The 23,715-nt window shown below is 50.4% G+C and overlaps 1 long non-coding RNA gene across 2 annotated transcripts; it reads right to left on the reverse strand.

Moving 5' to 3' along the window:
• Positions 1-10,989: 10,989 nt before the first annotated feature.
• Positions 10,990-23,362, reverse strand: LOC128333874 (uncharacterized). 2 transcript variants are annotated; one of them, XR_008311100.1, is made up of 4 exons: positions 23,280-23,362; positions 16,484-16,582; positions 14,843-15,228; positions 10,990-11,550 (listed from the first exon to the last, which is right to left on the reverse strand). It is a non-coding gene; the product is annotated as an uncharacterized LOC128333874 (long non-coding RNA). The 2 variants fall into 2 exon arrangements; XR_008311101.1 differs by lacking the exon at positions 10,990-11,550 and adding an exon at positions 13,236-13,315.
• Positions 23,363-23,715: the final 353 nt, after the last annotated feature.

Consider the following 23,715-nt stretch of genomic DNA (forward strand, 5'->3'; position numbering starts at 1 on the left):
TCCTGGAAGATAATTATGGAAGAGAACTTCCCCATGTAGGGGCAGGCACTAGCCTGTCCACACAGTCATTTGGATCTAGGTTTGAAGTGGGTTGCCAAAACTGAAGTGATTGTGTGACCCATGGACCCATGCCAAGCTGGGAATCCCAGGCCATCAACCATCTTAGCACAGGTCCACACAATCACTTCAGTGCTGGTAACCCACATTAAACCTAGATTCAAATGTCTGTGTGACCACCAAGACTATTCTGTGAGTGCCTCCTCCACAATCCATTCATATGCTCCCAGTCCATCCCATTAAACTCAGTTTAGGTGCCCCCAAACCAACGCCCACTTAGAACATGCTGGTCTCTCAATGGCACTTGACAACCGGTAGCTGAGTGGGTGAACTGGCTCCATTGGAAAGACTTTTGTGTCTGCAAGAATGGAAGGTTTTACAGGAGTTCCCATGTTATTCTTGTAGAGAAGGTCCATGCACAATGTCACCTGCCTGTGTGTGTGTGATGCACCTGGATGACTCCTCCTCCTCCCCTTCCTCCTCCAGTGGGCTGTGGGCAATGTTGGCTTGGGGGGTCACCATAGATCATAAGAGCCAGAGACATGGCTGAGAAATCTTGTGTTAAACGGGAGTCTAGTTGGGGAGCAACTGTGAGTCAACTGGTTTTTTGAGAGGTTCCTGTTCCGGCCCTGCACACCCCTTCTCCCCCTTGCCAGTGTCTTGCCAGGCTGTCTGTGGTGTGCGATATACCAAGCAGGTAGGAGAGGCCAGGATGCCAAGGGCACCACCTTGGGCACACTGTATTAATCCAAGCTATTTTGCCACCTCTCTGCCAGATGTTTGCTTGCAATATTTTCAAACATACTTGTCCGGGTGACAGGAACTAAGGGAATCGCAGATGTTTCACAAGGTGACACACACGGGGGAAGTTTCTTTCTTCTTTTCTCTGCCTTGCAGAGTTCTCTTGCACCACACCCCAAATTTGCCAGCAGAGGCCAAGCGTCATCTAGTGGGTGGCTCAGAAAAGGGCTGCTGCTGGTGGCGGATAGCCTCTGACTGGCCAGAGAGTCAAGAGAAGTTGCTGAGTACTAAATGGTGGGCCACAGTGGTGGGCCACTGTGCGAAACAGGATGCTGGACTAGATGGGCCTTGGGCCTGATCCAGCAGGGCTGTTCTTATGTTCTAAATGGGCAAGGAGGATATTCCCCAAAGCAGGAGGGGCATGATCCAGTGGCAGCTGTGGAGGTGCCTCTCTGGTTCCTCTGGTGCCTGACCCTAACTGGCACAGCTTAGAACTCCAGAAGAAGAAGAGTACCCCAAACTAAGGTCCATCAAGGTCTGATCCTATATACTTTCTAGGAATATTGCAAGTCTTTGTTTTGGCTGGGATCACTGCTTCTCAGGGGGAGGCTGCCAATGACTTTCTCACTGCTGTTCCTCCAAAGTGGACACCTCCCTTGGAGCTCGGAGCATATGAGGTGGCCTGCAGGAGGTTTCAACTGCATGGAGTTTGCAGGGAGGGAGATCTCTGCTCTTCCCACCCCACCCCCCCACTGCCCCACCCAGTCTTCTAGTAGTGGTGGAGAGCAGATTTGCTTAGTCTCTACCACACCTCTCTTTCCATGTCCCAGCTTCTAGCAGAGCTGCACCTGGCAATGGCAAATGCCCACTGAGCCACTCTGAGCCTCCTGCCAGGATGAATGAATCTGGTACAACGCTGGGATTCGGAAATAAGAAATTTGGAACTGTTACAAATGGGAGATGCAGAGGCCTCCAGAGCTTTGCCCTCTTCCAGTATTTCCTATTGAAGTGTGGAAATGTTATTACCAGTATGGGAGAAATAGAATTCTATGTTCTACATTGCTTGGAACCAACAGAGGCAGAAGAACACGGAAGAAGGATGGAGGAAGGGCAACCAAGGAACGAGGGAAGGGGAAAATGCTAGATGAAGAAGCACAGAGCTGGAAGGGACCTTGAAGGCCTTCAAGTCTGACCCCATCGCAGCTTTATTGTGGAAAGAAGAGTGGGGAGGGCGGAGAACGGAGGGAGGGAGGGAGGAGGAAAGAGTGCTTCATACTAAAGGCATGCAAGACAATAGCACAGGCAACTTGTCTTCTCCAAGCACAGGTACTTTCCTGGCTGCCATTTGACATCCCCCCTCCCCGCTCAGAGGATCGCTCAAGGTGTGGTTGCAGAATGTCCACACCTTTCCATTCTGCCACATGCACGATTTAGCCCATTTTTAAAATTTTACATTTTACATCCCTGCTGCTGGTTATTACAACACACCCAAATCCAAGGGCAGATCAAATGTGCAACAGATGAAAACACATACATTTGACATTGTGAACTACTTTGTATGACTCCGCTTCTGGCCACTATTATGAGTGAAGACTTGTTGTGAGCTCAGCACAAGAGTTATGAGGGCCACCTGACTCTCAATTAAATGACATACTCTCAAAGTATGTCAATTAAGTAAAGCTGTTCAGAACTTGCTAGCATGGAATGGTAAGGAATTTCTCCCCCAAACACACTCCCCCATTGTTGCAATTCAAGTGTTTCAAACAAATACATCAATAAAATCAGGGATGAGCAGATGAAACACTGGTTTCTTCCATGGGTGGATCTCTTCACCACCCAAGAAGAGGTCTATATTGTAGATCTGAGAGCCAGCATGGTGTAGTGGTTAGAGTGCTGGACTAGGACCTGGGAGACCCGAGTTCAAATCCCCATTCAGCCATGAGACTTGCTGGGTGACTCTGGACCAGTCACTTCTCTCTCAGCCTAACCGACTTCACAGGGTTGTTGTGAGGAGAAACCTACATATGTAGTACACCGCTCTGGGCTCCTTGGTGGAAGAGCGGGATATAAATGTAATACTAATAATAATAATAATAATAATAATAATATCTGGGTAATTTGCAACAGAATGGCAAGGGGTGGCGGTGGGGTCGGCGGGGGGGGGATGTCTGACTGCGAATAGTTTAACAATAGCATGTAAGATTGCAAGTTAAGAAGCCATCCAATTAGCTGTGGGGTCCCTTTTGCAGATGAAGGCTTCCCTGGTGGTGACTAGCAATGCTGTTTCGTTAACAGGCGCAGACAGACTAGTAGGCGTCCCACTTGGTTTCCAGCCAGAGGAGTGCCTCCTGCACCCACCACCCATGAAGAGCCGCCTCTGGCATTTCCATCGCCTGGGCTCCATTCCCGGCCAGCCACTCCACAGGGGAGAGTCACCCAGCGTTGCCGGAGATTACAGTTATTCTATTTGCCTAGTTTCTCCACAGTAGATCAGATGATTTAAATTAGGCCTCGATTCTTGTTTAAATTATAGTTTACTGTTCTGCACCCTGCTCAGAAGCGAATTACCTTAAGCAGCAGTATTAATAACACGGTTATAATTAAGCTTCATTACTGTAGGCAGTTTGCTGAAACAAATTGCTTCTTCATTATTATTATGGCACCTTTGGTAAAAAGACGATCCCCCCAGAATGCGACCTTGATGCTTTATATAGTAAAAGCCAAGCGCGGAGAGAGATGCGAGGGTGAATTAGCATCCGTTGCCTCCTATATCAAAGCTCATTAAAAGGAAGGCGACTCGAGTCACAACCAGGAAGCCCGGTAGAAATTTTAATCTGTGTGAAATGGATAATGAATAGGCTTGAACTTTCCCTGACATTTTTATACTGGTGCTTTATTTATATTATGCACACATTAAAAATATAAATAATTTTTTAAAGGGAAGAAAGAGGGGCTAGACAAGAAGGAAGCAAATCCCACCGAATCAGGACCAGTTCGAGTAATGTGGATTCCCCTGATTAACATGTTATTGCAAATGGGGGGATTCAGCCAATCAGGCTACCTCTCCTGCCCCAGGATATGTTGACCTTTCAAGGCTGCAATCCTAAAGTCACTTTCTAGGCAAGCCTCAGTTCACAGGACAGAATTCTCTGTCTTCCAAACGATAACTGGCATTCATAGACAGGGGTTCCCAAGCTTGGCTTCCAAGATGTTCTTGGACTACAAAACATTGTTGGCCATTGTGGCTGGGAATTATGGGCATTGTAGTCCAACAACCTCTGGGGACCCAAGACTGAGAACCCTGTTAGAGAGGATCTACTTGTTTGTGTGAAGCCAGTAACACAGATCTGCTATCAGAGACCATTTTTCTTTATCACATAAGCCTGTAGCCTTACAAGGGGATTTAGTCTGGTGTGTGTGATAAGGACAAAGAAACATTCTCTTCTAGGGGATTCATGCAAGCGCCTTCAGTTAAAAGAAGCTATTGCATGATAGCTGCAGTTTAGCATGCAAAATAATGCAAATGGGTGCACTGAGATTGTGCACTCATACACTTCAGAGACTGGAGGAATCACAGAAAGCCAGGTGGCCACTGGGAAGAGAAGCTGGACCAGTCTGATTAGACACAGAACAATCTGGCTAGCTTTGGTAATTCTGCCTGCTCGCTCTCTCTCATCTATCTATCTATCTATCTATCTATCTATCTATCTATCTATCTATCTATCTATCTATCTAATATATTTCTATACCGCCCAAAACTTGCATCTCTGGGCGGTTGACAATTAAAATCCTTAACATTAAAATCAGTTAAAACCCAACATTAAAAGTATTAAAACTATAAATCTAATTAAAAGCTTGGGTGAATAAATATGTCTTCAGTGCCTTTTTAAAAGTTGCCAGAGATGGGGAGGCTCTTATTTCAAAAAGGAGCACATTCCAAAGCCCAGGAGCATCAATGGAGAAGGCCCATCCCCGAGTAGCCGCCAGACAAGCTGGTGGCAACCGCAGGCAAACCTCTCCAAACAATCTTAACGGACGATGGGGAAGATATTCTCTCTTAAATACCCAGGGCCCAAGCTGTTTAGGGCTTTATAGGTAATAACCAGCACCTTGTATTTTGCCCAGAAACTTATCAGAGCCAGTGCAGTTCTTTCAACACAGGAGTAATAGGGTCTCTCCTAGATGTCCCAGAGACCATCCTGGCCACTGCATTCTGTACCAACTGCAGTTTCCAGACTACGTACAAAGGCAGCCCCACATACAGTGCATTGCAGTAGTCCAGCCTAGAGGTTACCAGAATATGTACCACCGTTCTATTTAACATTCCGTTTAGCATAGAATCTGCAATCAGGTGCCTGATGGATTCCTAAGATGCCCAACTTCTGTGTTAAAACATACATCTTTCCTAGCCCTCACTCTGAACCTGCAGGAAACACTAAACCAGGAAGGTAGACGATTAGAGTGCAAGTGGAGAAAGACTCGGCTTGAGCCTGATAGATGACAACACAGAGCACATTTGAAGATGACCTATGCTCTGGCAATGTGTGCAACAAAGAATCAGTTCTTTTCTGCTTGCATTGCTTCCACAAGCTCACGCCCAGTGAAGTTGTCATGTCTAGGACTGCGAGTGGACTAGTCCATGCCCTCCTCCCTTGAATCAAAATTTGGATCCATCTGTTACCCACTGTGATGTTTTAAATGAGGTTTTTTTGGTACATAAAATCTCTCAAATCTGAGCCGAACTGGATTCTACAGTTTTTGCAGCGTCTACTATGGAGGTGTCCTGCAGCTCCTCATGTATGCTTAAATTGGGTCAATTTCAGTTTGTGGCTGCCGAGGATGTGGACACGCTGCTTGGGGCAGTTGACCTTACCACCTATCCTCTTGATCCTTGCCCGACATAGCTTATACGATCTAGCAGGGAGGTTATGGGAGAGGGTCTTGTTCATAACATTAATGTCTCTCTGAGGGAGGGCAGGGTGCCTCCTTGTCTCAAGGAGGCAACACTGTTGAAGAAACCTGCATTGGATCCCTCAGATAGGCAATTATAGGCCTGTCTCCAACCTCCCATGGGTGATTGAGAGGGTGGTGGCTTCTCAACTCCAGTGAGTCTTGGAAGGAGCAGATTAACTGGACCCTTTTCAAACTGCCTTTTGGACAGGCAATGGGATTGAGATAGCCTTGCCTTGGTCAGCATGTTGGATGATCTCCAGTTAGGAACTGATGCGGGGAGAGTGGGTCCTCTTGGCTCTCTTGGCAGCTTCAGAACCATTGGCCATGATATCCTTCTGGAGAACCTGAGGAGGCTGGGAGTGGGAAGCACTTCAGATGGTGTCCCTTGGAGATTGTGGCTGCAAAGCGAGAGCTCCTGCATGGGATCCTGCAGAGCTTCATTCTCTCTCCAATGCTTTTTAACATCTGCATGAAACGGCTGGGAGAGATCATCAATATGCAGATGACACTCAAATCTATTATTAGATGTCATGTCAGCATCATCAGGAAATGGCCTAACTTCCCTAAATACCTGCCTGGAGTAAGTAAGGAATGGGCTGGATGAAGGAGAACAAACTGAAGTTGAATGATGGAGGATGGAGGTACTTATTGCAGAAGGTCGGAAATAGTTTAGCTCTGCCTGTTCTGGATGGGGGTTACACTTCCCTGGAAAGGGCAGGTACCTAATCTGGGAGTACTTTTGGACCCAAACCTCTTCCTGGTTTCTCAGATTGACACAGTGGCCAGGAGTGCTTTTTATCAGCTTTGACTGATATGCCATGGCCAACTATGTCCATTCTAGAGATAAACGGCCTTAAGATAGTAGTGCATATGCTGGCAACACACAGGTTTGACTCCTGCAATGTGCTTTACGTTCAGCTGCCTCTGTATGTAGTCCGGAAACTGCAACTGGTACAGAATGCACCAACCCGACTGATCTCCTCTCCGGGACAATACAAAGAGATCACGTTACTCCCATTCGAAAAGAACTACACTGGCTGCCAATACGTTTCCGGGCAAAATACAAAGTGCTAGTTATTACCAATGAAGCCCCAAATGGCTTTGGTCCAAGGTATTTAAAAGAATGCCTTCATCTTCATGAACTGCATGGCCTATTAAGATAATCAGGGGAGGTCTGGTTGTGGTTTGCACCAGCTCATCTAATGGCGACCAAAACCCCAGGCCTTTTCTCAGGCTGCCCTGGGACTTCGAAACCTGTTCCCGAATCAAATTAGAGCCTCCCCATTTCTTAATGTTTTTAAGAAAAATCTTAAAACCTAACTGCTTAATCAGGCTTTAAAACTAAGAACTAAAAGTTTCAGTTTTAAAGTTATTTTTAACTGTTTTAATTGTTTGTGTTTTAAAATTGCAAACCACCCAGAGATTGATAGATAGATAGATAGATAGATAGATAGATAGATAGATAGATAGATAGATAGATAGGTATGGCAATATAAAAATGTGCTAAATGAATAACTAAATTAACCCTTTATTGTGCCTTTTTCTTTTACAAACCAGGCCAGCCACAGGGGGCACCAGTCTAGATCAGGACTGCAGCATCGGAGCAGGGAGTGTTGTGTTTGTGTGTATGTGTGTGTGTGAGAGAGAGAGATGGCTGGGCTGTGGGCAGCAACCACAGAAGAATCCAAAGTCGGCCCTCAGGAGCCAGGGTGGAGGAGTCAAGCCAGGAATCTGGGCAGAAGAAAGAGGTCAGAACTGAGGAGTCAAGCCAAGAGGCTCCTGCCTCTTGCCCCCCAGAACAAGTGGAAGGAAGCGTGAGCACCCCCGCAGGTGCACCCAGAGAACTGCAGATGGCGCCTGGGTCCTGTTTTCCTTCCCACCGAAATATGTTTCTTCCAACTGACTGACAGAGCTAAGTATGGTGTGTTGCTCATGGAGTCTTGGCTTCCATATGGCCACCTTCACCCAACACAGCATGGAATCCCGTTGCCTAGTGTGGAAGTTGGCACCGTGTTCTGAATATGGAGGATCATAGCTTGCTTCCTTCCTTCCCTCCTCCCTTTCTTCCTCCTGTCTAGCCTTCCCTTCATAGGCAGTGTGTGCAAACTCTGCATCTATAGGAAGAAGGCCTAGTCCCTCCCTGCTGATCAGATCTCCCACAGTACTCTTCCTTTCTCCCTCTTTTTGACCTTGTGGAGAAGCCTTGTTAATATTCCATTAGTGTGAGTTTATTCATTTGGGTTAGGAAGGTATATTCTGCATTTCCCGTTCATACAAACACACACACGATGACTGCTAATAATTAAAAAGCAAATCTAACAAAACAACACCACCACCACAGCCAGAGCTGCTTCTTCGGGATGCAGCTCCTGTTCCCGGGTCACAGGAGGCAGCTGATCCGGAGTCAGTCCACTGTGCCATCGAGCTCAAACAGCCCCCGAACCTAAAGCCTTTGTTTCTGTCCACATTCAGTTAGCTGAAGCCAGATGCATTACGGTTTTTGCCAGGTGGGGAGTTGGAACAGGAAGGTCCAGGGTGTGGTCCTGGCTTGGTGTCAGGGTCCACATACATGACATTTCTGTCATATGAGGAGAAGAGCTGGTCTGGTGGTAGTGAGCATGGATTGTCCCCTTTGTTAAGCAGGGTCTGCCCTGATTTGCATTTGGGTGGGAGACTACATGTGTGAGCACTGTAAGATATTCCCCTCAGGGGGTGGGGACATAATTGAGTGGAAGAGCATCTAGGTCCTCAGTTCAATCCCTGGTAGCATCTCAATCATCGGCCTTACCCACCCCAGTACAGTACCTCCAGTAACTGTTGCTGGTGTCTCTCTTATGTTTCTTCTTAGACTATGAGCCCTTTGGGGAAAGGGAGCCATCTTTCTTTCTTTCTTTCTTTCTTTCTTTCTTTCTTATTTATTTATTTTTCCTCTGTGTAAACGATCCTGAGACATATTTGGAAGGGTGGCATAGAAAACAATCAACCCATCAATCTCCAGGGAGAGCGGGGAGAGCCTCCCGCCTGCATCCTTGGAGAAGCTGTGACCAGTCAGGGCAGACAATTCTACTGAGTGAGATGGGCCAATGGTCTGACTCGGTATGTTCCTTGTTCATGCCACCACCACAACCTGCAGCATCCTTGCCGGTGTTCCTGCTTCGGAACTGGAGTTGTCTCCACTTTGCAGTGTTCACTGCCAAAGTTGGGCCCACAACAGCTGTCCATGGTAGCCAAACCCAAGTGGCAAGAGCACAAGAGGAGGGGAAAGTCTCAAAGCGCAGCAGGCAAATCCTGCAGAGGGGAGGGATTTTGCAGCTGCAAAGGCATTTGGACAAAAGTGGCAGTGATGGCTCTATGCAGCACTAAAGAGCAGTTGTGGCACCATTTCCAGGATGGAGAGCATTGTCTCCAGGACAAGATGTTATTACGTGTATTGTTGTTGTTGTTGTTACTCAGCACCACCCACTCCTTCCAAGTGACCCTCAGCCTTCATGCTGCCTGCACATGCTGCCCTGGACTCTTAGGAGTGAACTCACCTGCACTCCGCATGCAGCGGACACACAATCTGAATAATTTAATTAAATCTGCAGTCGCACTCGTCACTGGTTTGCCAGCCTGTAAAGCGTGGCCATGTACGTGGTCTTAGAGAAAACCAGTGCAAATGATGGAGGAGCTCATTTCCGTTAAGCAAATGAGGAGGAGGCGGGCAATGTCCTGAGTGTAATAATTCCCCCTGCATTATTTATAGAGAACTGGCAATTACATTGTGGGAAACAGTTTGTCTGCATAAAACACACTTAATTATCCAACTGCCCATTATAAATCCAAGCACAGCCAATCAGGAGCTTCATTAATAAATTACCTCCGGGCTTCAAGCGTGGGTGTTGGGAAGGGCAGTCAAGAGGAGGAAGGCCCGGTGGCGGCACCGTTTCCCATTGGCTGAGTATCAGCCAGCCCCATCGGAGGAAGCTGCCGGCGGGCTTCATTTCCACTGCAGGGAGCACAGATGACTCTATTCAGTGCCGTGAGGACACCTTGGACTGTGTACAGTAACAACAGAGTCCTTGGGTAGACGATGCAGTTCCTCCGCCAGAGTCAGTGACCCGTTTCCCTTCTTCTGGGAGAGGCAGAGAAAGAGTGTGGGTAAATTGCCAAAATGCTACCCAGAAAACCAGTGCAAATGACGGAGAAGCTTCTTTCCATTAAGCAAATGATGAGGAGGTGGTGGTCAACGCCCTGAGAATGAGGACACTGACCAAGAGGGAAGCCGTGCAGGAGCAACGTTTCCGTCATTTCTCATCATGGTGGTCACATTCCATCCTGTCCCCCATTGGGACGCAAGGGGGCAAACCAGGCAGGCCGCCTCCCATCCAGCCAGGCCCAGAGCTGCTTTGCACCAGCGAGCCTCCTGCTGCTGCCCCATGCCCCGCCCTGCAGACCACAATGGCTTGAAAGCAGAACAAGGGGCAGACCAGGGTGTAGCGCACCCTCAGAGGGCCCAACGCTGAGCGGTACGGGGACTGCCGGGGAGGTAGCTCGAGTGCAGAGCCAGGGGGCTTCTCTCCTCACCGCCTGGATGCCACACCCTGGTGTGCTGGGGGCCCTGGAGCTCGGAAGTTGAGATTCCTCCTCCTGTGCAGGGCTCTGAAAGTGGCCCCCTTACGCTGCCAGGTGAGCACTGCGCTGCCTGGTCCTCCAGGCCGATGGCTCTCTCTGCGCTTGAGGCTGTGGGAGTACTGGTGGGGGTCTGGAGGTGGTGGGGCACATAGACTCCCCTGACTCTGCAGGGTCCCTGGGCAGGACAACAACCTCGAGGGTTCCCTTTGGGCTCTCTGTCTCCCCCTGTCCTGGTTCTAGCTGGGACCTGCCGTGAGATCCTCCTCCTCTGGTGAGGAGGTTCCCTCTGGCCGTGGCTCTGAGAGCTGCCAGGGCTGGCCGGCAGCCCCCTCCACAGCTTGCATGGGGCCCCAGATTCATGGCAGCAGCAGGGGGGGGATCTCCAGGGCCACATTCAGGAGGAGGCTTCTGCATGTGTCCATGAAGGGCCACTGCCCGTCCAGGCTCTGGGCTAGCAGGTGGCTGCTCTGGAGTTGCCCTTGTGTGCGGCAGCAGCTGCTGCTTAGATCCCGGCCAAGACTGGGAGAGGGAGAGGGAGAGGGAGCTCAGCCCCAAGGCAGCCAGTCCATCTCTGTCACAGAAGGATATATAGCCAAGAGGTTGAATGCTCCGTGGAGAAGAAAATGAACCAAAGTCACCGATATTTACTGGGCATAATTACTACGCCTGCCTCAGGGCTTCTGTTGTACAACCAAGAGGCAGGGTATAAATATATCTTTTAATTAATAGAGGGAACACATCCAGGCGCTGGTTTTCCAGAAGTGCTTCTTAGCAGAGATGGGGGCTGTGACAGGGAGAGGGGGTGAGCAGCGGCAGAGACGACATCCAGGGATGTCTCCTTTGAGGTGGCCTGGAAATATCCCCGAGCAGTCAGCTTGGAAAAGACCCAGTCATCTGGCCAGGGCTGAGGATGGTGCAGGTTGGATAGAAAAGACCCAGAAAATCAGCTCTCACCCCAGGACTCAGGGCCCTTAACATGCAACGTTAACTCTGTGGCATCTGCTCCCAGATTCCATCAGGAGGTTCCAGAAAAGTGTAACAGACACCTCCCTGAGAGGATACAGTCACCTTCGAGACAAACAGCAGCATCCAGTAATTCCATCCAGCTTCTTCGGAAAGAAAGCTTGCCTTCTACTCAGTTCATGCCCCCTAGATGTACAGCACTGACCCATTGACTATTTTTCCCTACAAGGAGGAAACAGAAGCCTTTTAGGACCGACAGAAGGAAAGACCTTTCCCCAAAGCACATAATTAAGCTATGGAATTATCTGCCACAGGATATAGTGACAGCCATCATCCCGGATGGCATTAAGAGGGGCTTAGACAAATTCATGGAGGACTGGTCTATCAATTGGTACTAGTCTGGTGGCTATAGGCCACCTCCAGCTTCAGAGGCACGATGCCTCTAAATTCCAGTTTGCAGGGGAGCAACAGCAGGAGAGAGAGAGCATGCCCTCAGCTCTTGCCTGTGGGCTTCTCAGAGACATTCGGGGGGGGGGGGCTTTTGGAAACAGGATGCTGGACTAGAATGGCCTTGGGCCTGATCCAGCAGGCCTGTCCGTACATCCTGATAGAGGATTCACACCTAAGAAGCAATGTGGGACTATCTCAGAGTTTTTTTCAGCTTGGCTTTCCAGTGAGGAACTTGCTGCTTCCACCCTGGGAAGGGTGAGCACGCCCCTGTCCTTGTTAATTCACATTCGCATGAGCCAAAGGCACAAAAGAGTAAGGATGCTCTTACTTGCTACTATGATTATATACTGCTTTAAAAAAAAACCCAAAAAAACCTCAAACCAGAAGAAGGAGAAGGAGAAGATGATCCCCTGTCCCACAAAGGGCTCACAATCTGAAAAAGAAATATAAGAGAGACCCCATCAACAGCCACTGGAGGAATGCTGTGCTGGGGATGGAGAGGGCCAGTTTCTCTCCCCTTGCTCAGTAAAGAGAATCCCCACTTTTAAAAGGTGCCTCCTTGCTCGTTTAGCAGGGGTCAATCCAATTAGCATCAGCAAGGTGAGTGCCTCATATACAGACCTCAGCAGCAGACCTAGTTCTTCCTTTCCCAGTTCCTAGTCCAGAAGATGCCCATGGCCAAGACACCGCCTTGCCAATGCCGCCCTGTGCCAGTTGACAAGGGACCCCTCCCTCTGCCCTCCTTTGCTAACTGAACTGGCCCACACAGGGCGCATGTCCCATGCTGTTCAAAGCAGAGAATGCCATCCCTCCCACTTGCTGGGGGGCGCATTTCGTTCAAGGTTTGCCCCAGACTCCAAGAGAACAAGTGCCAGGTCTCCAGCTGAGAGATCAACCTGCATCTTCTGTCCCAGACACGGACGAGGCTGCTCCTGAATCTTTTATAGGAGAGAAATGAGTGTTTTTTCCCTTTAAAGATTTACCACGTATAAATGTATGAGAATATTAAAGGCAACAATTAACTTTATTGGAAACCTTATATTCTCCAGCCTCATTAGAACTGTCAGCAAGATCTATTATTAGCATTACTATGCAGATAATGTAATAAAAGGGGTATTTAAAGTGGATAGTTTTGTGCAGAAATAAAACAACTTCTTTCATTTTTCCTTTGGAAGTTACAGTCCACTGGAGGGCCACAAGGAACCTGTGACTGTCCCGGCTGCTCAGACTGGAGCGAGAAGGAGGAAGGACAGTGTTGGCACCTGACTCACAGGGGCTTCCACGGGCACCACAGGGAGGGAACTGTTCATCACACCACCAGCACAGTGAGTCAGAAATCTCCTGGACTGGCCCAGCTTCAGAGAGCCAGAAGGACCCCAGAGAAGAGTGTTGGGGTGGTTTGTTCCCTGCCACCTTTTGCGTGTCGAGAGGGGTTGCCACTGAGGCACAGGACCCTGCCCAGGTGTGTGTCGCTGGCAGGTGAAGGGCAAAAAGCCCAGCAGGCCAGACTCTGGGGCGGCTGCACGGAGAATGAGTCCTGCAGAGAGAGCAAGCAAGCGGGCATTCGTGACATGTCGAAAGCACCTTCTTAGGGTTCAACACTAGAGGGCAGACATGCTCTTTGGAGAAGCATCGGAGGGCTCCAGCCAGGAGAGGCTGAGAGAGGGAGGGAGATGCTTCCCCACAAGCATCCCCTGAAAGGATGCCCTGGTTGGATCGGAGCAGGCCAGGTGAGCCCTCCGCCTTCAGCAGTCCCCACCCGGTTCCCCTGCTGGAGGAACCCTTTGAGTCTTGCCGTGGAGACGCTGTTACTGGCTGTGGTGGCTCAGAACCACGAGAAGAGCCGTCTCCCATCTTGTTAGAAATCTTAGATGCTGGCCGGGGGTGGGGTCAGGTTATACATCCCCTGGCAATGGAGCCTGTCCTATAACGGTGCCAACAGGACTCCGGCGTGCACACCAGGAGGAAAGAGCCGGTGCCTGTGGCAAGCAAGGGGCCCCTGCCAGGCCCCAGGAGATGGCTCAAGGAAGCGGGCCCCACGTGGCCTGCAGTCCGTGTTAATACAAACTGTGCTCATGGGGGAGTCATTCCTTCTCCCCGCGAAGCACCCGAGGCTGGTGTGACCATTGCCTCCTGTGTGAAGCACTTGGGCTCCTTGGATGTGGAAACAGTGCCCAGGTTGTGTTGCTGCCACACCACACCTGCCAAGGGATCTGCGTGTTGTGATTCTGTGAGTGCACCACAAGAGGACTGCCTTGGCGAGGTGTGTGTTTGTGTGTGCACGTGCGTGTACACACACACAAACAAACACACACATAAACACAGACAACTGCCAGACACCTTATTATCATCCCTAAGTGGAAAACTCATTTCCATAACTTAATTAAAATTTTACAGTAATATTCAACCAGAGTCAAACAAACAAACAAACCACCCTCCTCCTCAAACCTCAAGGTTAATTAGCCTCTCGGAGGTGTCTGGCACCTTGAGGGAAGCAGAGCGCAAAAGAGCAGCAGTCAGGTCTTGCGTGGGGGGGGGGTGTCTCTCTTCATCTGCAGGATATGGAGGAGGAAACATTGGCGGATGGACTGGGTGGGGGTGGAGGTAGTGGGCGGGGGTGCGCTGTTGCCGGGGGCAGGAGTCAGAGGTCCTGGACTTTGCTCCCTTACCTGCGACTTGGGCACCCTGCTCCCCTCCCCTGGCTTTTGGTTTAAAGGAACACCTCCCAATGCACTTCAGAATAAAATTGCAAACATGATCCTTATTTATGCTAATCTGCACCATTTCCATCATTTATGCCGAGTGCATATGTCATGTCTGGTTTCTTGAAGCATGAGTGTCAGGTGGCATGTCAACGGTCCGTGGCTAAAGGTTTTCGGTGCTGCTCATAATGGTATATGGACCTCTGTCACGTCCCCCTTGGGGACACATTTCTGGCCTGTTAATGGAAAGCCCCAGAGCTTCAGTAGCGTTGCTGGTGTCCTGCCTGAACTCTCCACTCGGACCAAGCTGCTCTGCTTGAGGGCACCTCTGGGCTTTGGTGTTAGGCAGGTGCTTTGCTCACCTTGACTTGGCCCCCTGGTTCCTGTTCTGCCGGTGCCGGTTGTGGGTGTCCTCCAGGCCCTCTGAGTCTGTGGTGTCTGCGTTGCTCTTGGCATCCCTGTCAGGGCTGCACTTGGTGCTCAGGGCTCCACTGCTGCTTGAGAATCCTGTGGAAGCCACCATTAGAGGAGAGGCCTCTCTCTCGAAGGATGGGGCCGCAGTTCAGTGATAGCACAGGCTTTTAGGCAGGGGGTGTCCCAGGAGTAGCATGCCATGTTCTCAATGTGGTCACAAGAACAGTGAGATGTTTGCTGTCTCACTTCAGTCGCTTTCCTGGCCGCTCTGCACACACCATCCCTGCCTCTTCCGCTGCTGGAGCACCTTGAGTGGCGGTCAGTGAGTTCACTCCTAGGAGCCGGAGAGGTGCCATTACAAACGGCTCAGCATGTGCTTTGGAATCCTGACCCAAACCCCACCATGCGGCGCTTTGTACGGTCTGACGTCTTCTGCTCTGTTCACCCAGTTTGGAGGAAATATTTTCGTTTTCTCCAAGCTGAATGAATACTTTGGAGTCAGCCTCAGCAAACTGGGGTCCCACACTGCTCACCCCCATGCCAGGACCAGTGATGCCACCCTTGCATCAGAGGAGGCTGTAAGACTAGCTGCGCTGCGGCCCCTTTTGCATCTCCTCAAGACAGACGTCTCAGTCTCACGCAAGCAGCATTCAGCCTCTCAGCCAGCCTGGGCACTGTGAAGGGTCATTAATTAGGCACCTGGAGTAGGGATGCTTATCGCCATTAAAAGGGAATCACAAGCAGGTCCGTTTTCAATGGCTTTGCCATTGCTGGGCAGCTTCAGGCCCTTCACAGCTCTGCTCCCTGCTGCTCAGCCACCCGGCTCAGGTGCCCCTTTGGGTCAGAGCCCTCGCCTGGTACCCCACATGCCGATGCCATGTTGTTGTTTCTCCTCCTTACTGCCTCTCCGCAGCTGGAGTCAGGTAGGCTGATTCCTGCCCCCCGGGGGCCATTCTGAGTGCTGCCCAGACAGACACCAGAATAACCAAGCCCTTGATCAATGTGAACAGCCAAGGTACTTGGAGGGAGGCCGTGCCTCCCTGGGTCCCGCATCACCAGAAGGGTTCCCCTGTGTCACGTGTGTACCATGTGCCAAGGCCTACTGGCACTACATGTCCATTGGGCAAATGGAGCCGTTCGAGCCCCAACTTAGCCGTACCTACCATGAGTCTGGGGGTGTTGGGGAGCCCCCATTCCGGGCTAGGACTGAGGACCTGGCAGTTCATCCAAGGATGTTGGCCATGATGGGAAATGCCAGGATTCATTCCAGAGCAAATTCGGACAGCTCTGCCCACCAGCAGCACAAGCCTGTGGAAGTGCCTCCCACCCCTCTTCTTATGGCTGTGGCAAGGTGGCACGGCTGCCACTCAAAGATAGTGATGGTGCTGCAGAGAGCTGGGGGCTAAAGGCATTGCCAGCCATCTGCATGCAGCACTTCTGCCCCGGGAGAGGATTCCCTGCCCGGAAGCACCCTAATGAACGGCAGACCCACCCTGCTGCCTCCCCAGTCCTGCTCTGCTAGTGTCCAAAGGAGAAGGTGGCCTCTAGTCCCAAGAAAGAAACCTGTCCCCTCCTGCCTGAGAACCAACCTGCAGAATCCCGGCACCGCCACTCTGGCCTCCCAGCAAATCCCGGGCAAGGTTCAACGGCTCTCTGATCACAGGCTGCTCACAGACCCATGCAATTATCTGTGGAGAGGTTGGCTTTGCAGATAATTTGTTAGCTCTGCACATATTCTGCACTAATTATAAATCTCAGCTGAGATTTGCATTTTTATGAAATGCTTGTGCTGGAAATCTTTATATTAAAAAAGGTACATATTAATTCAATCTAATCTTGGTCATTTCAGGTTCCATAAGAAAGCACTTTCATAAAGCTACAAAGCGAACATCTATAACCCTCCAGGTTTCCTAGATGGCACAAACCTCTGTGTGAACTTCTGCATTTACCTTTGAGGGCAGCTAATCATCCTTTAATAAAAGGAGCCAACAACGGAGACATCCTCCTCTGCAGCCATGAAAACAACAGGGCAATTCCATCACAGAGGGAGAAGAAGGGCGGGGGGGGGAAGGATGGTCCTGGGCCTGCCAAGGTCTGTGTTTGGGCAGCAAGGAAAAGCAGCATCTGGAGGCAGGTGTAGAAGGAGGAAGGAGACCTGCTCCAGCCCTCTTCCCAGGGCAGCTGGTGGCTGGCGATGGAGGAGAAGCATCCTTCCCAGGAGGACCAGGGAGGGAGGCTCTGCCTACCTGCTGGGCAATCGAGCTCCTTCGGAGATGCCACCACCGGCACCCGGCAGGGCCAGAGCTCAGTGGCTCCCCCACATCCAGCACAAGGCACCCCCATGGGCAGGTGGCTGCCTGCAAAAAGCTCTGCCCTTTATTATTATTGCCATTAAAATATTTATCGACTGCACTTTTTAAAAGACTCTTAGGGCACATTGATGCACCCAGGCTTTTTAACTTGTAGCATTGTGGTTTTAAACTGCTTTAATGTTTTAATTTCTGCTTTAATTTGTTTTATGTCTGATGTAACCCACCCAGAGACTTGAGTTTAGGGTGGAGTACAAATATACTAAATAACAAACAAATAAAAAAGTCAAGCCCACCCCCAACCAGATTCTCAAAGCAGCTTACCTAGCAAAAGGAAGGAGAGAAGGGCTGGCTCCCTCCCTCTCCCAAAAGGGTTCCCAGTTTAAACAGAAACACAAGGGAGACCCCCACAATTATGGCCACTGGGCTGGGCAAGGAGAGTTGCCCCCCAAAAATATATATATATATATAAGAGCCCCCACTTCCAAAAGTGCCTCTTCTTGGCCCAGTTAGCAGGGGTGATTCCACCAAAGGGCACCACCAGAGGGTTCTGAAGACGGTTCCCTGCCCCAAACGGGCTTACAGTCTAGAAAGAGGGACAGGATACTACTAGACTGGGTTGAATAGGGACAGTTACTGAGATTTTGAGTTACTGCTGACCCCTGCTAACTGGGCAAAGAGGCACCTTTTACCGTGGCGATTCTCTTTATTTAGCAGAGGGAGAGTAACTGGCCCTCTCCACCCCCCAGCACAGGACCTCCAGTGACTGTTGCTGGTGTGTATCGTGTGTTTTTTAAAAAATGTGAGCCCTTCGGGGACAGGGATCCATCTTATTTATTTGTTGTTTCTCTGTGTAAACCGCCCTGAGCCATTTTTGGAAGGGCGGTATAGAAATCGAGTTAATAAATAAATAAACAAACAAAATCCTCTGATAAATGCAAAGAGTGGCCCCACTTGAAAAGGCACCTCTCAGCCCAGGTAGCAAGCCGGCTGGGTCTAGCTATGCACAGTGTCACTTTTATTCCATTTGGCTCCTTTTATCCTCCAAACATCTTCATTACGTGGATCGGGGGACAGAAGAGTTGGCCTCTGGAAAAGGCCACTCTGAGCCCACAGCATCAAGCGGGATAGAATGCTAAGAAGGAAACCCATCCGGAGGGCGATGTGGATTCCCCCCCCCCCCCCCGCCCGCCTCCCCTCTGCTGCCAGAGGCTGTGTGGGAGGTCTGAGCCTGCTGCTAGGAAGGAACTGACGGAGACAACGGCCAGTGGGCCCCTTCAGGATCCGGATGCATTTCCAGGCAAGAGTCCCGCCTTTGGGAGTCCCGCCTCTTGCCCACCGTGCCTGCTTTGCCCTTTGCTCAGACTCCGTGACTAGGCCGCTGCCGCCTCCCCGCCACCCCGGTCCAGCCACCTGCCCTGGCTTCTGTGGAAATGCAGCGCTTCCCTCCGTGATCTTGTCAGGGGAGCCGGACTGCCGCCCTCCTGATCTGTTCACTGTTCAGGCCAGGTTGCAGCTCCAGACTTCAAAGGGGGAGGTGAGGAATCAAGGGTGACTTTGGCAGAAGAAAACACGCACTCTGGAAATGACAAGGTGCCACCAGAGCTTAAAAGAAGCGCCCGCTAATTCAAACAAAAGCCAATCTGCATTGGAAGCAGACACTTTCCCCCGGACTACATCCCCGCTTTCAAGTGCCTTTGAATTCTCAGCGGCACGTTTAGAGACGTCTTCCCTTCACAACCTCTCCATCGCTTTGTTTTACTGTTCCTGAGCAGGGAGATGAGGGCTGAAGCTTCAAACCAGGCTTCCTTATTAACACACATGCAAATGCTTCTAAACATTCTGCCTGTCAGGCTGAGTCTGACAACAGTTTCAACCCTCAAGGAGAGATGTGTGGAGAGCAGAGCAGCTGGCTGCAGCTGCTCAGCAAGGAGTGCCAGGCACTCTGCACATGCTTACATTAGACACGGAGGGAGGCCAGCGGCGGCCTGGGTTCTGCCCCCGCCGCAGCTCCCCTAGCCCTGCCCCCTGCATCTGACGATACATGCAGGGAGCATTTAGCCATGCCCCTGCATGTGACATCAAATGCAGGGGGGTGTCTGGGGCATGGGGCGCGGCCCCTGAGGGGCGGTGGCCCGGGTTCTTTGAACCCATTCACTCAATGGTGGCTCCGCCCCTGGCTTACAGGTTCTCTCTCGCTCCCTCTATATAAGAGAGAGAGAGAGAGAAACAAACAAACAATAGACATACACAAAACAAATAAAATAATAAGTACAGGGCCAGTACTATTACAGCTAGTGGGGCCAAGACAAAAAGTTGTCTCCTTTGACGGTATTTTAAATTACAGGACCCTATAGCCAAGTGATTTGTCATAAGTTTATAACAAAATTCCCGCTACACTCTTAGTTCTCAACTCAGTATGGTGCAGTAGTTAGGGTGCTGTGCTTGGACTGAGGAGAGTTCAAATCCTCATTCACTCATGAAAGTCACTGGGTGACTCTGGGCCAGTTACTTCTCTCTCAGCCTAGCAGGGTTTTTGTGAGGATAAACATAACCATGTCTACCGCTCTGGGCTCCTCAGAGGAAGAGCAGGATAGAAATAGAAGTAAAGAGATGAACTTGGAGGCATCTCAAAGGTTCAGTAGCTGTTCTCTTTTTGTAGGTTCTGGATTACATTTTCATATTCCAATCAAACAGGCTGTGGACAATAAGTATATTTCTACATCATTATACATTAAAATAAATATTGTAGGATCCACAGGTAAAAGAGCTTTTTGTTCACACCGGCCTTTTAAATTTTATTTTTGAAACTGACTTTTAAAAAAGTTTTTAAGTTGTTTTTTACTGTATTTTTAAAAATGATTTGTGATTTCATGTGTTTTACTGAATGTTTTAATGCTGTGTTGTGAGCCGCACAGAGAACAATTGGTTATGGGCAGCAAACAAATACACTTCTTATTGTTGTTGTTGTTGTTAAAAGGAACTGTAACATTTTCAAAAATGCTTTTGCTAACCGTGGCCTAGCAGCTTTGCACTTCCAAGCTGCCCCCACCCTCCATACGTAAGAGACCTTCTCATAGGACAAGGAGCCGGCCAGCCTTTCCATGGGCCAACCCCAAGTGTGAGGGATGTTCCAAAGAGCTCAAGGCCATTGGGACAGCACCTTGGAACAATTTCAGCTTAAACTCCGGAAGACTAGGAGCTGCTGTGCATTAAGAGCAAAGCCCATATTTCACAAGGGGGAACCACACTGCTCAGTGCTTGGAGATATCCTGGCAACATGGCAGGACTAGAATCGTGGCCTGGCACTCCAAAGGCCTGGTGGCCTCCTTGTTTTGCATGAAGGAAGCGGGGCTATACGTCTCTGAAATAAGCCAGACATGAATAAGGGGCCCCATCCACAAGGGGCAGAGATCCATTGTGAAATTAAACATTGTTTGCTATGAAATCTTAGAGGATCACTTAAGTACCCAATTAGCCTGTAAGAGCCCCATCTGAGTCAGCCATGGAGGAGAGTGTCTGCTTGTGTGTGTTTTTAAGTGTTTAATGCCTTTTCTCGCTCTTCCTTTCTAATTGCGGTTTAATTAAAAGAATAAATAATAAAATAGAGCAGCTTGTCTCCTGGCCATCTGGGTTTAAATATTAAAGAACATGTTTTCTGCCTAGAGAAAGGAGAGAGGCCAATCCACACACACACACAGCAGTCTTGGGCATGTGCCTGTAACAGAGAGCATGTAGCACATGGCGGCCGCTAACCTTGCAGCGATTCAGGAGCGTGTTCAGAATAGATACCTGCGAGGCTGTGTGGTGTCAGGCGTAGTGCCTGTCGTGGGTGCTCCACCCGGGACTTTCTCACTTGTGGGGGTGCTAACTCTTTCTGCTTGCGCACCATCAGGGTGGCAACTGGGAGGTACCTGACTCAGTGACTTCTCTGGAGGTGCTTCTTCTGGGGGTGCACCTTCCCTGGCTTTTGGCCAGGGGATGAGGCCAGGGGATGCTGGGAGCTGTAGTCCAAAAGGACCTGGGACCCCACTTTGAGAATCCCTGTTGGAGAGTGACTGGGGGGGCTGAAGGGGCTCCTCCCCCCCCACACCAAGATTAAGGCCTGGTCAGAACTGGGCATGCTGCAATTCTAAAGAGCGAAGAACAGGATGACGGTGTTGGTATTTGTGTTATTTTCATTGCATTTTTGTTTGTGTGTATTAATTGAATGTTATTGTGCTTTGCTATCCTGTGTTCACTTTGAACTATCATAAATATGATCCGCATTGTTGGAAAAACCAGAATAAGTTATGCAGAATAGTAAAAATGGCCAGATCCATCAGGCAGAACAAAAGAGAAGAGCAGCAGCTTGGCTTGATTTGTGTAATATTTATATCAGCTGCAGAACTGGACACAGAATTTGGGGTGACTGGGTGCAGAATTGCCTTTTGTCTTTTAGAGACAGCAGGATACAGGGGGTGTGTGTGCACAGGTGCACACCCACCCACGCTTGCAAGGTTTCTTCATGGCCTCCTTGCTGTATTTGTGTGTGTGTGCAACACACATGCATTCATCTCCCTGTCCAGGGCCACTCTGAGCACAAAGCACTGGCGGCCTGGGCAGGGCAGCAGGCACGTGGAGGCAGCAGCCGCTCCTCTTGTTTGGGGAGGCTTCCAAAGAGCTCCAGCTCTCTCGGCAGCGCCCCTGCCCTCGCTCAGCCTGTAAGCCGATGACATATCCTTCAACCTTTCCTGCAGCTCAGTGAGACGCAGCTGGCGCCTGAAACAGGGAAAATGTCAGCCCCCAGGAGGGGGAGAGGTTTAACTTAAAGTGAGACCCCAGGAAGGGCCATCCTAGGAGCCGGGGGGGGGGGGGGCTCGCTGCGTGCCATTTGCATTTGCTCTTTGGGAGGCTGCAGAGCAAAGCCCCTCCACCACCTGCTTGCTCCGCTGCAGAAACCCCGGGATTAAAACCACCACCACCACCACCACCACCCTTCTCCCTGAGCTCCAGTTGCAAACACACTCAAACATCAGGACAAGAATGGCCCAGGCGGGTTAGTGCTTCAAAACACACACATAAGGCTGCTGTCTGTTGTCAAAGCCTGGGCTGAGCCCTGGAGGGAGAATGTGCTCGGAGGGAGTTGCAGGCAGACAGATACAAGGAGGACAGTGAGGGCTGCCTTTCGTGCCCGGACCTCAGTGGCCGCAGCAGCCCCTGCAAGAGGGAGCCGGAAGAGCCTCGGAAAAGCCTTCCTGGATCAGAGCAGAAGCCCATCGGGTGCGTCCAGCATCCTCTTGCCAGCAAAGCAATGGTCACTCAGCTGCCCCTCGGAAGCCCACAGGCAGCAGGGCAGGAAGGCCACAGCGCGTCCCCACCGTTTGTCTCCCGCGCCCGGCGTTTGGAGGGACGCTGCGCCTCGAGACCAGCCTTTTCCAACCCGCCTCGAGCCCCGCTGGGACCTGGGGGGTCCCCGAGGAAGGATGCCGCCAATTGCCCCGAGGAGGCTGCTCTGGCCAAGCGCAATGCGGGGGTTTTAAGTGTTAAAAAAAAAGCAAGCAAGCAAGGAAGGACCGGGAGCGCGGCTGCCCACGAGCTCCACTTCCCCGGCCTCATTATACTCGGAGTCTATTTGAGGCTGCCTCTGTGCGGAGCCGCACGTCTGAATACCAAGCATGTTAATAGGTTAAAGTAAATCTAAAGTTACATTTGAAAGCCCCAAAGATGAAAGTAGATCACAAGCCAAAGATCAAACAATCTAGAACCACTTCTAAGCTTTTTACTGTTGGAGATTATTAGCATTTGAAAGTGAAGAGCATTAGTGAGCGGGGGGGGGGGAGCGGAGCTGGGCGGCATCTCAGGCGCCGAGATTAAAATGGGAATCAGCTGACAGCCAAGAGAGGCCAGGAGGGGGCCGGGTATTCAGACATGCAATGCGCGGGGCGGGGCTGCCGGGACGTATTTTAAGAAACCTGTTGGCGCTGCCCCGTTGCAGCAGAGTAAGTTGCTAGCCCCCAACTCCTATTGCAGCAGGAACAGGCAGACACAGGAGTAAAAGCCCAAGGTTGATTGTGTTGAAGTACAGGACACTCACACGATATGTAGTCTCGGCAGGTCCAGTTACACGTAGGTACAGCAGGCACCTAGATAATAGCAGCCACCTGGACCACTGTGGGCGAGTGACTCATGCATGAGCTCTATTGTTATACTGGCTCTAGCCAATCACATCTGGTCAGCACTCATGACCTTTTTACCTCTCCTAATTGGCTACACCTGTTGCCAGTCTCGCTACTTGCTGCAAACCGGGACTTGCACTTTGTTTGAGGCTCCTTGCAGCACCTTGCAGGGAATATAGCCGGACAAAACCATATAGCTGCGATATTGAATTAGAAACCAAACCAATCCGGCAACCTGTTCAAGTTCGAGCACAGCATTTCTCCAAGTTAGCAGAGGAACTCCTTTCCTTTCCTTTTCTTTTCTGTGGAAGGCGTGGCTCCGCTTCACGCCCGCACTGCCCAAAGAGTTGCTTG

This window comes from Hemicordylus capensis, chromosome 8 (assembly GCF_027244095.1).
Source record: "Hemicordylus capensis ecotype Gifberg chromosome 8, rHemCap1.1.pri, whole genome shotgun sequence".
NCBI lineage: Eukaryota > Metazoa > Chordata > Lepidosauria > Squamata > Cordylidae > Hemicordylus > Hemicordylus capensis.